Below are 14934 nucleotides of genomic sequence, written 5' to 3'. Positions count from 1 at the left end.
ACGAATGGCAGGGACTGTGTGGATTCATCTCATTTTCCTAGTACCTGGCTCTCACACATGTTTGTGGAATGACTGATGGTACCCAGTCGTGAATCAGGTAGATCAGACACCTCCCTTTAGGGAAGAACCACAGGTTGTGACAAGCGTTATGAGGACAATGAACAGGGTTATGTGATCTGTTGGGGGGCAGCAGGGTGCACTCTAGATGAGATGGTCAGGGTGGCCCCCTCAGAGCTGAGACCTGGGACCTGACATGAGAAGAGATGGGTGTAGGGAGCAGCCAGCATCAATGCCCTAGGTGAGAAAGAGCTTGTTCTGGTCGAGGAACAGAGAGGAGCCCAGCATAGGGTGAACGAGGAAAGTGAGGAGTGGTGCCTAGGTCCCCAAGTAAAGGGCCAGGTCAGCAAAGGTTTTATGAGATGAGCGACTGGATCTTAATGTAAAGCTTGCTTTCATAGGGGTGGGCAGCTCTTCTGTTCTTGCCCGAGGTGGCAGCAAGGAACCACCAGCAGCATCTTAAGGACCACTACACACAGTGGGCCCCATTTCTTCTCAGGCCCCCATGCTCCCCTTTCCTGAGCATCTTAGTCAGGCCCGGTGTCTCCCTCTCAGGCCCAGCACCAACCCTGTCTCAGGAAAGAACCTGGCATCCCACGTTTACACCTTGGTGTGACTTTCAGTTTCCTGTTAAAGGAATGGTGATTTAAAATAACACAAAGGCACTATCTTGCAGTTCTGTAATCAGAAGTCAGACTCAGTCTCCCTGGGCTAAAATCAAGGCACTGGAAGAGCTGAGTTCCTTTCTAGAGGCTGTGGGGGAGAATCTGTGTGTCCTTACCTCTTCTAGCTTCTATATGCTTCCTGCATCCTAAAGCCAGTAATGGCACAACCCGCTGACCTGTCTTCCATCGTCCTGTCTCAATCTCTGACCAGGGTTGGGAGGGGTTCTCTAATTTCAGGGACTCCTGATTAGATTGGACTCATCACAACTGACCCATTGCAAGGTCCTTGATTTCATCCCACCTGTAAAGTCCCTTGTAAAGTAACATTCACAGATCTGGGGATTAGGACTTGGACATCTTTGAGAGCTGTTATTCCGCCTGCCATAGGATTCCTGGATCTCAAAAGTTCAATCAAATTCATTGTGGGAACTACTGGGATACAGATTTGAAGAGTAACTTTAAAAGATATCATTGAGACTCTCAGGGAAAGTTTAACATGACTTGGGTATTAAGATGATAGAAAGGATTTATTATTGATTTTGGTAAGTGTGATAATGGTGTGTATCATTATTTGATATTTGGGAATATCACAGGATAAACATGAAGATACATGAAACAAGATTGGCAAAATACTGGTAACTCTTTATCTGAGTGATAGGTAAGTGGGGTTCAGTACACTATTCGTTGTAGTTTTGTGAATGTTTGGAACTTTTATTTTAAAAAGTGAATACATACACACATATAAATCAAGTGTCAGTAAGAAGCTAAGGAGACTTTGGGTCCAGAGGAGAAGGTCAGCTCCGGGCCCCACCCTGCTTCAGCATCCAGCTCCGATTTTCCTGCAGAGCCAGGCTCCCCTCAGGTGCAAGAGGCTCCATTCTGGTCCTCTGTTTAAGGATGTGCCACCTCGAAGGCTTTAGCCCAAACCCTGTTGTGGTGTCCTCCCAAGTGAGGTTTTCCAGGTACTTCCTGTGTACACTTTGTGTTGACTCAGTGAGGGCCTCAAATGTGACAGAAGCTAAAGTCCAAATGACTGACATTTTGAGAAGACGGTAACTGTCACCTGTATTCCTTGCAGGTAAACTGTGGGGCAGGAGGACCTTTTTCACACAGGTACATACCACAAACAACCCTGCTCTGCTTTCCCAGGGTTGTTTATCCCACGGCATGTTGGCCACAGAGTGGTGGGGGACTAAGAGGAGGAGAGAGGACCTCGATGGAGAGAAGTTTTGGCATTGCTTCATGGGGAAACCAAGTGCAGGTTGACGATGAGGATAAGAGAAAAAAAAAAAACAGGAAAAATGTCCTCTAGCACTTTCCTGTCCGGAGTTGTTTCAGATGGAAGCTGATGTATAATCTATCCAGGAATATTCCTTGAAGATGTTATGTAAACATGTTGTGATGATTTCAAACACGAAAATGGCTCCACCTGCCAAGGGTTGACCAACTACTTGGGAGTCAGGATGTAAATACGTAAATACGTCAAAGATGATTCACAGTTCAGGGAGGAAAATGGCAAGAGTTGTCAGAAATTCCTAGGTGGGAGCAGGATGGGAATCAGGGGCATCTATCCTGGGAAGTTGAAAAGACTCAAATGTCTCCAGCAGACAGGAGGTAGATCAGGACAAGGCTTGTGAAATATTGGTATGTAGCCAGGGAGCTAGCTGATGACCCTGACACCGGCCAGGTGTCTCTGAAGCTGGTGACTGGCATTTTGCGGGCCATGTGCTGTAATGAAATCATGGTAAATTAGCTTGTGAGGTAGAATAGAGCCAGTTGATGGAGAGCCTTAAACGCTGGGCCAACGATATGGAAAGTTATTCTGAGGCTGGGAATAATTAATGGCTTTTCATTAAGGAAGAGGCATAATAATAGTTTTCTCTTAGGAAGAGAGATGGGTGAATAATGTGCTAGAAAAAAAATAATAGAAATGCACAGGAAACTGGACATAAATTAACATGGAGATAGAGAGCATAAAGAATGTTGTGATTGGATTTGGGCTCAACAGAGAAAGATGTGGAATAAAAGCCTCATGTATTAAGCACCACTAGAGCTAGGTAGGCATTAACCTCTCGAACAATCCAATGCAGTAAGTGGAGTAGTCTCCAATTCACAGGTAATAAGAAAGGCTCAGGGAGTTGCAGGAAGCTGCATAAAGACACACAGCCAGTCTGCAGTACAGCTGGCATTGTAATGTAGGCCTGACCACACTCCAAATGCCATGCCCTTTCCCCTTCCTTCATCAGATGACAGAGAAAGTGTATTAGTTTTATCTTGCTGCTATAACACAACACTATGTATTATCTTAAAGTTCTGTAGGTCAGAAATCAGACAGGGAGGGGTTTCACTAGGCTAAAATCAAGGTGTTAGCTGTTCTTTGGGAGGGAGGTGAACTGATCTTCTTGCCTTTCCCAGCTTCTAGAGGCCACCATATTTCATGGCTGTGTTCCCCTTGCCCCATCTTCAAAATAAACAACCTTGCATTTCTTTGACCAATTTTTTCTGACCACATTTTTTGGACCAAAGCCAGGAGAGGTCCTCTGATTTTAAGGTGTGATTAAGATTTAACCCTCTCAGATAATCCAGGATAATCTCTTCATCTCAGTGCTTATACCTCACTCCCATCTACAAAGTCACTGTCGCCACCTGAGGTAGCATGTTTTGATGCTGGAAATCAGTGCATGGATGCTCTGGGACAATATCTTGCCAAGCATACAGTCCTGCTTGCTTTGTAGCGATGCCATGTCAAAAACGCCATTACTAAGGGAACTTTTTATTGAATTAAAAGTCATTAAATAGAAGGTGACACAGGAATTTTAAAAGGAATGATGTTGGTAAACAGAAAGATAGAAAGATCATGGTTGGAGGAAGACATGCCAACATGCAGGCCACTACTAAAGTTTATTCTAAACATCCAGGAAGCACTTCTTGGCACAGTTGATCCAGCAGTGAATTTGGCTATTATTGCTAAGGCAGACAGCTATGTGGATTATCCAGCCTAAGAGCCTGACCAAGAAATCAATGTGATGGCTAAGTCTGTAGTTCCAGTGCCCAATTCTGTGCTAATTCCCCACATTCTAGGAACAAAATTCCTGTTCTTTGCTTTAGCAGACTGCCTGAATCCTATGTGTCTGCCAGTACCCCACACCCTGAATTTTTACAGTGAGTAGCCATCACCTGTGCAGGCTGGCAGCCTTTTGTCCCAACAGTGAGCCATTTTGTAAAGCACCAATTTTATGAAAATTGCCTGAACTAATAGAATTATGAAAACATAAATTGAACTTGCGGCTGCAACAAAATTATTAGAAAGCTGACAGCAAGTGGTTTGATTTCATTAAAACTCAGTATAGTCCTCTTTTCATTTTATGTTGAAAGCCTTATCATTGCAGTCTTCTGACATGTGTGAAACTGAGGATTCTATTATAATGCGATAAAACTTAGAGTTTTCTCTTTTTGGTTTCTCCTATCTTATATAGTGTTTTGTTATACACCATTCAAAACAAGAAAATGATAACTTAAAAACATTGGAATTCATGTTCTTTGGGCAATAGGCCTTTAGGCTTACTGAAGAGCCTTCTGGTTTTCCAGACCTGTGATAATTTAATATAGAGTTAGTCTCAAAGATTATTGAGATAAAAGGTAGGAAAGTGCTCAACTGCAAATGAAGATGTTTGCAATTTGAAGCCTATCCCTTTCTCATTGAAGCACTCATTTAATGGGCTGCATCTCTGACCACTGTTGTTTTCTGAAATGAATCTAGCACTTAGGTCTGCTCCCATGAAGAATCTGCAGGTGCAAGCGCTGTAGGCAAAACAGAATGACCCTTGGGCCCTCACTTAAGAATGAAGGCCACATTTGGACATGTGTGGTCACCTTTGACTTTAATGGGAACAGCTATCGGCTTCTGGGATTCACGCTGTAAAATCAGTGGGAAAAGTGGGATATGGAAAGATGGGAAATAAAAGGATGCGTTGGGCATCAGATTCGAGGACACTAAAAAAGCTATGTCCTGAGAGAGTGAGTTTTAATCCACATTTTGCTAATGAAGACCATTGTTGTCTCTCAAAGAATGACAACATTGCTACACTACCATTCCAAACCATTCACTCCTGAAGAAGGAAGCAAGAAAACTACACATGCATCTCACCACAATTTGCTAACTGACCAGAGGAAAATTAGAAATTGCAGAAATGGCTGGAAAGACTCACTTCCATTCTGTAAACACACACACACACATACGTGCACACTAAGACCAACCAAGAGGCACGGAAAGTGTCTTACAGGCATCATGTTTCTGGCACTGCTATGACTACGCACAAAACAACTGACCCATGAGATGGTGGCAACATCTGTTGCAGAACCGGTGGGGCTTTACTAACAAGACAGTTGTACAATGTTTTGGGGACAGAAGTATTCCTGTGTATCTATGCAGACGCTCTCTGCTGAGGGGACATGTGCATGCACACACAGGTATACACGTGTTGAACTGGAGAAAACAGGAAGGAAAAGGGAACTATCATTAATTTCTTTAAAATACTTTATTTTTTTCTCCTTTCAAATGAAGCTACAGTGTTGCTTTGAACGTACCTTTAAAAAAATCCCACAACATATAAATTGTCATGGACCTAAAGCTTATGATCCCTGTTGGTGGATGTGGTAACATACAAGTGGATGCTGAGTGAGTTTGTTTTGATTTGGTAGGAAAACATTTTCTGACCTTGGAAATGAAATCATTAGTTGTCTTTCTTTTGTTTGTGGCCAAAGCCGAGTGGAGAATTCTGGGTGTGGGAAGTCACACACTTGGGTTTAAGATCATTCAGGGTGTTCCTCATTAAGAAACCCAGATTTACCTCTTTCCCACGACTCCCCAAGATTAGTTCATGCTGATCAAATAGCAAATTGTCCCTGCAGAAGGGGGAGCTGCAGACAGTATCTTGTTACCTACTTTCCCTCGAGTGATAGACGATGCAGAACTTGTTCCTTCATCAGGCTTTCAATGTGTCTCCCCAAATGAGGGCTTTTTGATTTTTCTCTCACAAAGTGTCCTTATTTAATGTTAGGTAAGATATTTACAATATGTTCTGAACTATTTTTAAGCACCTGGCCTCTAGCAAGTAACAATTTGTGCAATTTAAACACAGGGATTTGATTGATTTTACTGTCCTCTGGACAGACTTAGAAGTACAGAGTGAAATATTTTGTGGACTGTTAAATTTTAGTGTTTGTCCGTAAAAGTCACCCTATTGTACATTGTTCTTTGAAATGGTTGGTAAATGGGTCTTGCTAAATGAAAAGTGGCTATTTCAGGTATCACTGCATAAGCCTATTGGGGGCATTTTGCTATGGGAAAGGGAAGCAAAATTGCAGCTCATTCCAAGGAGTTTTTTCATCTATAAGGTGTCTTTTCTGGAAAAGTAGTGGATGATGAACTGGGGCTGAGGGTGGGGCTGTGACAAGGTGTGGGAGGAAGCAGCTGGGGAAGCAGCCCGTTCTTACCTGCCTGTGAGAGGAGGCCCCTGGTGGGCAGCCTCTGCCCGGCCTCACCTTCCTAAACACACTGAGCTTCTCGCTCGCTGTAAATCATAGCCAAACTCATCATTCGCTTTCTCTGTCCATTCCACGTTTGCAATCCCAGCGCTTCCTCTCAGTGTGTACCCTGCATCCCACACCCCCAGCCAAACCCTGAAGGTAGTTTCTCCCTCCTGCCAGCAACCCCAGGACTGAGACAGATGAAAACTCTTCCTAGACAATAGAAGGAGGAGGGAGGCAGATCAAGGGAGTGAGAGGCTGGGTATTCTCAGAGGTTAAGAAATGGAGAATCACGTCCTTGGGTAATTCTGAGTGACAAAATAATTACTGTAACAATTTAGTTTTAGCCCAAACTGCAAGTGTTACCAAAGTGCTGCACTAAGCCTCAGAAGTCAACCCAGGGTCTACAAGAAGGCTGGAGGCTGGAAAATGACTGTGTGATCCTGCAAATTTTTTTAAAAAAAACCTTTTTGAGAAAATGTAGGTAATTGTATGAGCTTACCTCAAGCAGTTATTGTGGGAAATAACTAATAGAATGAGTATTGGAAGAGATGTAGTAAGAGTGACTTTGCAATCACGGTACTAAAAGGAGCTACTTTGAAACTTGGCAGGCTGAATGTGAGCAGTGTTTTAGTTTGGATGAAATAAAGTGATGTGATCAAGAATGTGGGCTGGGTTCAAACCTCTGCTTGCAAGTGAATACCTGTGTGACCTTGAGGATGTTGCTGAATTCCTGACGGGTAGGCTAACCCACATGGCTGGGCTGTGGTAACATCTGAGGTCACGAGGTAAAGTGCCTGGTCTCATGACAATGGCAGAGTGTGATACTCATGAAATGGTAGCTCTTACTGTTTACAGAGAAAATAAATGGTCTTCATTGCCTTTTATAAATAACAAGAAGCATTCTCATATTTATAAATGACTGTAGTCAGAGTTATCAATAAGATGTGGGTTGAATTATCTTATTAAATGGATAAAAGAATGTTATTTGGAAACCTTTAAGCATACCTGTGGAGGGAAACAGCCACACAGGAATTCTGAAAATCCATCCGTGGCATCAAGTGAAAGAGCACACTGCCATTCTAGCCTGAAGGACATTCTTGGAGTGATGACAGGCATTTTGACAGTGCCCAGAGACCTGCCTGACATGTTGATAAAATTATGCAGGAGGTTTTGCAAGATCTGAAACATTGAACCTGCTACCTGAGACCTGGCCTTTATCTCATTTGTGCATCTCTTTTTGGATGGAAGGGAGCAGGTGTCACCGGGTCTTACACTCAGTGAAGCAAGGAATTTGGGTCCTGCTGTTCAGGCAACCCCGGAACCAAATATTCCAAAAGTAACTCATGAAGATGGGCCACAATTGGCCTGTACATGATTTTTAAAAGATTTTTTAAAATTCGGTTTTGGTTGTCATTTTGGCCTTGTTGGGAATAGATCAGTACCAAGAAGCCCTGGGCACTCAAGAGTCTCATCCAGCAATATCACACCACACATTCAAATTCCCAGGCACTGAATAGCCTTCTGTGATAATCCATTTGGGAAGAAATTGATAAAAATCTGCATTCCTGCAACAATTTACGTATTAATGGGTCAGAACAAAAGAGTTGTTCGTTTGTTCAAAGCTGTGGAGTATACAAAGAACTCTAAGTCAATGAGCCTGCCCCATGGTGCTATGATATCTGGAAAGTCCAGGCATGGACTGGTCTTTGCAGTACAGTGTGAGTGGCCTGGCCTCTTCTCACACGTGAGTATGAGGTGAGACTGCAGAGCTCGGGTTCATGTAACAAGCTTGCTCACAAGGTCGTCCCCATCTACAGGACTTTTCTCAGCACAGTCTCCCGAGAAGGCCACGCAACTGCCTCTGCATTTCAGGACCTCAAAGGACCTTATAGGTCAGCTAACTGAAGCTAAATAAGAGTCAGCTCTCTCTGATAATTTCTTTTTGGGAGAGGGGAATTGTCCAAATCTAGGTCTTTTGAGGGGGAATTAATTTTCGAAGGAAACAAACTTACTCGAAGCGAAGTCTACTGACTAAGGTAAGTTGATTAGGATGGACCGATTAAAAAGAAGGCAGGGCCATAAAATGACAGCATGCTTGAATGGTCCGCACCGTGATTCTGATATGTAATTCCAGAAGCTCCCAGAGAAACACCCTCACACTGCTGGTGTGACCACAGCCTCGCTGAGGGCAAAGAGACCAGTCTTTAACATGTGCTTGCTCTTTGGCACAGAAATTCAGTTTCTAGGAACTTGTCATAAGGAAATTGTTGAGATAGTACACAAAGAGTTAACTGTTAGGAAGCTTGGTGCTGTGTTAATTATAGCTTAAAAATTAGAAGTGGCCCGAAGGTCCAACAGTAGGGATTGGCTAAATGTAGAAGGGCACATGCAAACAGCAAGTGCTGGGCAGTCATGGCAAATGATGCCACTGAAACATTTCTCATGCTGTGGGAAACTGCTCCTGTCAACAGAAAAGGGCAGGTTATTCAACAGCAGGCAGGTGTGATCTGGGGGACAGTATGTCCATGTGGAGAGGGGATAGAAAAGGATATGGAAAGGCAGACACCAAGTTGTTGTGAATGGTGGGTGGGACTGTGAATATTTTCACTTTTTTTTGCTTGCCTACATATTATCATTTTTCTGTAATGAAAAACTATTTTTATAATGAAAAGATGAAAGAAAATGTGAGAAAAGAAAGAGATCCTAATACCCTTAAAGAGAAATCATACTATACCTGTACTAGTTTGAGTTGCCATAACAAAGTACCACTAAAGTGTTGATGAATGGCTTTCCTCAACAGAAATTTACCGTCTCACAGATCTAGAGGCTGAAAATCCAAGATCAAGGTGTCAGCAGGGTTGGTTCCTCCTGAGACTGAGAGTAGGAATGTGTTCCAGGCCTCTCACCAGCTTCTGGTGGCTTGCTGGCCATTTTTGGCTTCTGTTGCATCGCTCCTGCCTTCGCCTTCCTCTTCACACACTATTCTTGCTGTGTGTGCATCTGTGTCCAAATTTCCCCATTTAAAAAAAGATATATATATATTTTTATTTATTTTATTTTTTTAAAGATTTTATTTATTTATCTTTAGAGGGGAAGGGAAGGAGAGAGGGAGAGAAACATCAATGTATGGTTGCCTTTCGTGCATCCCCTGCTGGGAATTGGCCTGCAGGGAACCGGCCTGCAACCCAGGTATGTGCCCTGACTGAGAATCGAACTGCGATTGTCTGCTTCGCAGGCCCGAGCTCATCCACTGAGCTACAACAGCCAGGGCTTAAAAAGATATATTTTATTGATTATGCTATTACAGTTGTCCTATTTCCCCCTTAATTTCCCTCCACCCTGCACACCCCCTCCCACTCACATTCCCCCTTTTAGTTCATGTCCATGTGTCATAAATTTTTTAGCTTCTACTTCTCCCACACTACTCTTGCCCTTCCCTTGTCTATTTTCTACCTACCGTCTATGCTACTTATTCTCTGTACCTTCTCCCCCCTTCTCCTCTTCCCACTCCCCTGTTCCTAACCCTCCTTGTGATCTCCATTTCTATGTTTCCACTCCTGATCTAGCTGTCCTTTTAGTTTGCTTTCATTTTAGGTGTGGTTGTTAATAACTGTGAGTTTGTTGTCCTTTCACTGTTCATGTTTTTTTAACTTCTTTTTCTTAGGTAAGTCCCTTTAACATTCCATATAATAAGGGTTTGGTAATGATGAACTCCTTTATCATTACCTCATCATTACCTAACTTGACCTTATCTGAGAAGTACTTTATCTGCCCTTCCATTCTAAATGATAGCTTTGCTGGATAGAGCAACCTTGGATGTAGGTCTTTGGATTTCATGACTTGGAATACTTCTTTCCAGCCCCTTCTTGCCTGTAAGGTCTCTTTTGAGAAATCAGCTGATAGTCTGATGAGAACTCCTTTGTAGGTGACTGTCCCCTTATCTCTTGCTGCTTCTAGAATTCTCTCCTCCATTTTAATCTTGGCTAATATAATTATGATGTGCCTTAGTGTGTCCCTCCTTGGGTTCACCTTCTTTGGGACTCTCTGAGCTTCCTGGATTTCCTGGAAGTCTATTTCCTTTGCCAGATTGGGGAAGTTCTTTATTATTTTTTCAAATAAGTTTTCCACTTGTTGCTCTTCCTCCTCTCCTTCTGGTACCCCTATAATTCGGATATTGGAATGTTTAAAGATGTCCCGGAGGTTCCTAAGCCTCTCCTCACTTTTTTGAATTCTCGTTTCTTCATTCCTTTCTGTTTGGTTGTTTCTTTCTTTCTTCTGGTCCACTCCACTGATTTGAGTCCCAATTTTCTTCCCATCATTATTGGTTCCCTGTGCATTTTGCTTCATTTCACTTAGTGTAGTCTTCGTTTTTTCATCTACTTTGTGACCAAAATTACCCAATTCTGTGAGCATCCTTGATTACCAGTGCTTCAAACTGTGTATCTGACAGGTTGGCTATCTTTTTGTCACTTAGATATATTGGCTCTGGAGCTTTGATCTCTTCTCCCATTTGAGCCATTTTTGGAGGGGTCTGGTTGCGCCTGTTACATAGTAAGGGGCAGAGCCTTAGGTGTTCACCAGGGCAGGACAACCCAGCGGCTGGGTTGTGACGCTATATGTAGGGGTGGGGTCAGAGAGGGAACAATGTCACTTGCTCCACTCTCATATTTTAGTTTCTTCCACTGCTTCCCCCAGGCAAGCTGGGCCTTTCTGGTGCTGGTTCTTGGGTGGGTGGGCTCGTGTACATTCTAGGACCCTGTGGGTCTCTCCAAGGAACTCTCCTGTGAGGCCGGGAGTCTCTCCTAGCACCTCAACCCCCACAAGTGTTTTCTTTTTCTTTTTAAATTTTTATTTTATTGACTATGCCATTACAGTTGTTCTATTCCCCCCTTCATTCCCCTCCACCCTGCACCCCCATCCCTACCATTCCCCCCCTTTAGTTTATGACCATGTGTCTCAAGTTCTTTGGAGTCTATATTTCCCATACTATTCTTGCCCTCCCCCCTGTCTATTTTCTACCTACCATCTATGCTACTTATTTTCTGTACCTTCTCGCCCCTTCTCCTTCTCCCACTCCCCTGTTGCCACCCTCCATGAGATCTTCATTTCTATGGTTCTGCTCCTGATCTAGCTGTCCTTTTAGTTTGCTTTTGTTTTAGATGTGGTTGTTAATAACTGTGAGTTTGCTGTCCTTTCACTGTTCATATTTTTTATCTTCTTTTTCCTAGGTAAGTCCCTTAAACATTTCATATAATAAGGGCTTGGTGATGATGAACTTCTTGAATTTGATCTTGTCTGAGAAACACTTATCTCCCCTTCCATTCTAAATGAAAGTTTTGCTGGATAGAGCAATCTTGGATGTAGGTCTTTGGATTTCATGACTTGGAATACCTCTTTCCAGCCCCTTCTTTGCCTGTAAGGTCTCTTTTGAGAAATCAGCTGACAGTCTGATGGGAGCTTCTTTGTAGGTGACTGTCCCCTTATCTCTTGCTGCTTCTAGGATTCTCTCCTTCATTTTAATCTTGGCTAATGTAATTATGATGTACCTTGGTGTGTTTCCTGGAAGTCTATTGCCTTTGCCAGATTGGGGAAATTCTCCTTTATTATTTGTTCAAATAAGTTTTCCACTGGTGGCTGTGCCTTTCCCCCTTCTGGTACCCCTTTCTCATACAACCAAGTTTAGAGACAACAAAATATTAGCAACAGAAAACATACCAGATCACATAAAATTGAACTTTTCGGAAGTTTGATAACAATGAATGCTTCAGCCTGACCGGTAAGAGGGGCGAAACCAGCAGCTGGTGGAGCAGGGTTGCACAGGAAGACTCGGTCAGATGGACTCAGGTGCGCGGATCCCAGGCGTGGGATTGCAAAGGGTGGACCCAGCCCAGCGACCCCCCCACCCCCGCCGCCCTGGAGGCCCACAAGTGTTTTCAATCAGTGCTTTTAGGCTTTATTTCTGGCACTGGGGCCCTGAGTTTTGCAGTCTGTCTCACTCCCCATTTTTGCCTGGTTTATCTGCACATGAATGTGTGTCCATGGTCAGCCAGCTGCCTTGTACACCTCACTGGGTTTGCCCAATGTCATCCCACGCCCAGGGTCTGCTAGCTGCTGCCTGCCCTCCCGGGACCACCAACCACTGTTTTTCCCTGCCACAACCCCTCTCCATCAGCTGCTGACTCTGCCCCTCTTACCAGTGTGGATGAATGGTTGTCAGACTTCCGTACAGTTCAATTTTCTATCAGATCTGGTTTCTTTTTTGTTTCTAAATTTTTGTTGTCCTTAATTTTGGTTATGTGAGGAGGCACAGTGTGTCTACCTATGCCTCCATCTTGGCCAGAAGTCCAAATTTCCCCTTTTTATAAGAATATTGTTCATAGTGGATCAGGGCCAACCCTACCCTATGACTTTATCTTAATTGATTATATCTTTAGTGACCCTATTTCCAAATAAGACCACATTCTGAGGTACTCAGAGTTAGGACTTCAGCATATGAATTGGGAGGAAGACAGTTCAACCTCTAACAGTGCCCCCGTGAGATAGCCACACTGTTTCTACCCAGCTGAGGTTAGTACCTACCTGCCACCACCACCTTTGCCAGTCGCCATGTAGTCTTGAGTGTGGACCAAGATTAGGAGTGTGAGGGTGGCAGGGCACTGACATCCTGAGGACTCCAGGTTCATAGAGAGAGATAATGGTGAAAACAGAAATCCTGAGCATGGCCCCTTTCTGTCTCCAAGTACCCAGGCCAGGACTGAAGACTTGAGTGGGCATCCAGATCAGCACATGTGAACTAGAGAAACCAGAACAGAGATCTGAAAGAGTCTAAAGAAAAAGAAAAAGACATACTGTTACTTTGGGTTGGATATATGAGTTGTGATTTAAAAAACAGAAAGACCAAGAGAGAAGAGAGAAAAATATTATAAATACTACACAAAAATCTGCACACAGATATTTTATATCAGCTTCATTCATAATCACCAAAAACTTGGAAGTAACTCAGATATTCCCCAATAGGTAAATGCATAAACAAACTGGTACATCCATATAATTAAATGGCATTCAGCAATTAAAAGAGATGAGGTATCAAGCCATGAAAAGACATGGAAGAACCTTAAATTCACATTGCCTTAGCAAGTAAATTTAAGAGGTAAATCTGAAAAGACTATATATTGTATGATTCCAACTGTATGACATTCTAGAAAAGACAGCTATAGAGATTGTTTAAAAAAATCAGTGGTTAAGGATCAGTGCTTAAGGGGGGCAGGGAGGATAAGGAGGAGGGATGAACAGGTGGAACACCAGAACTTGTCAGGCCAGTGAAAGCGTGACAGTGACAGTGACAGTGAAAGTGTCTGTGTGACACTGTAGTGGTGGGCACATGACATTGCATATTTGTCAAAACCCATAGACTGTACAACACAAAGAGTGAGCCCTAATGTCAACTGAGGGCTCTAGTTAATGATAATATATCAGTATTCGCTCCTCACTTGCAACAAATGCCTTGTGCTAATGTAGGAGGTTAATAATAGGGGACACTGTGTTGGGGTGGTGGAAGGGTATATGTGAATTCTGTACTCCCTCCTCCATTTTTCTGTAAACCTAAAACTGCTCTCAAAAGTTAAAGTCTATTAACTTAAAAGCCAAAAAGTATATTATGAATGAGGAAATGTAAAAGAGATCACGCTCTTAGCTACCCAAAAGGGGCCCTTTGCAGATAAAAGTCTGGGCATTTCCAAGACTTAGCTCTTTTTCAAAGTCAGTTGAGAAGATACAGATGACCAAAGGGCGACCCAGCAGGATCTCCCAGGTTCAAACACCCCTGGCTGCTCACACCTATCTCAGATGAAGCAAAGCCCTTCTGATGGAGCTTGAAAGTGGTGGGGTGTGGGGGAGGGAAAAAGAAGAACCAAATTCTTATTTAAAGAAATAACAGTTTGGAACATGCACAGGAGTGTCAACAAGTTATGTAGATCTTATCAGCATCGCATTTTTGGTGCCTCCCAGCTATCCAACAAGACTCCACCAGCCTGTCAACATCCTTTGGCGTCCCACGCATCTTGGGCATATCAACACCTTGGGAGGCTCTGCCATGGCCAGGCCGGCCTCCCCAGGAGGGCCCCAGGAGGAGGGAGAAAATTCAGGATACCATCACACCATCCGCTCCATATGTATGAGTATCTTCATTTCACTGCTCACATTCCGTGACTTGGTTGGGGCCCACTGACTATAAAATTAAACAACACCTTAATGCTAACTCTGGAAAGAGTACCCAAGTTGGAAAAGTCTGACGCTCTCACATCTAAAGGAAGAGAACGTGTAGTTTCAGTAAAGTAAGGAGAAATTATGCAAAGTCATCATCAAAAAATGTTACATTTATAGAGGTGTTTCTGCAATACATTTGCAGATGAAACATTGTGATTTTATAAAATTATTGATAAGGGATAAGGCATGGGGCATGAGACTTGTGGAGATTCCTCTCAGCACCTCCCCCAGCGCACACCAAAAAGAAAGCTCTCATAGTACATACATTGCTCATGATACTTCAGGCTTTCAAATGTAATATTGCTAAGTGATGCAAAAAAACACATTTATTTAGACTAATGGAAATGGCAGTCTTTACTAAATATCTCAGCTTTCTTTTACCTGTTTACTAAAGTCAGTGAATGGATCTTCTTGT

The 14934-nt window shown here is 43.1% G+C and overlaps 1 protein-coding gene across 8 annotated transcripts in view; it reads left to right on the top strand.

Annotated features, from left to right (window-relative positions):
* STAU2 (staufen double-stranded RNA binding protein 2) overlaps positions 1-14934 on the top strand; it is a 365226-nt gene that overhangs the window by 347962 nt on the left and 2330 nt on the right. The window lies entirely within an intron of this gene.

The sequence above is a fragment of the Artibeus jamaicensis genome, unplaced genomic scaffold (assembly GCF_021234435.1).
Source record: "Artibeus jamaicensis isolate MK-2021 breed Jamaican fruit bat unplaced genomic scaffold, CSHL_Jam_final scaffold_916, whole genome shotgun sequence".
NCBI classification, from domain to species: Eukaryota; Metazoa; Chordata; class Mammalia; order Chiroptera; family Phyllostomidae; genus Artibeus; species Artibeus jamaicensis.
The sequence above is the reverse complement of the archived record's forward strand: the minus strand, read 5'-3'. Positions and strand labels throughout refer to the sequence as shown.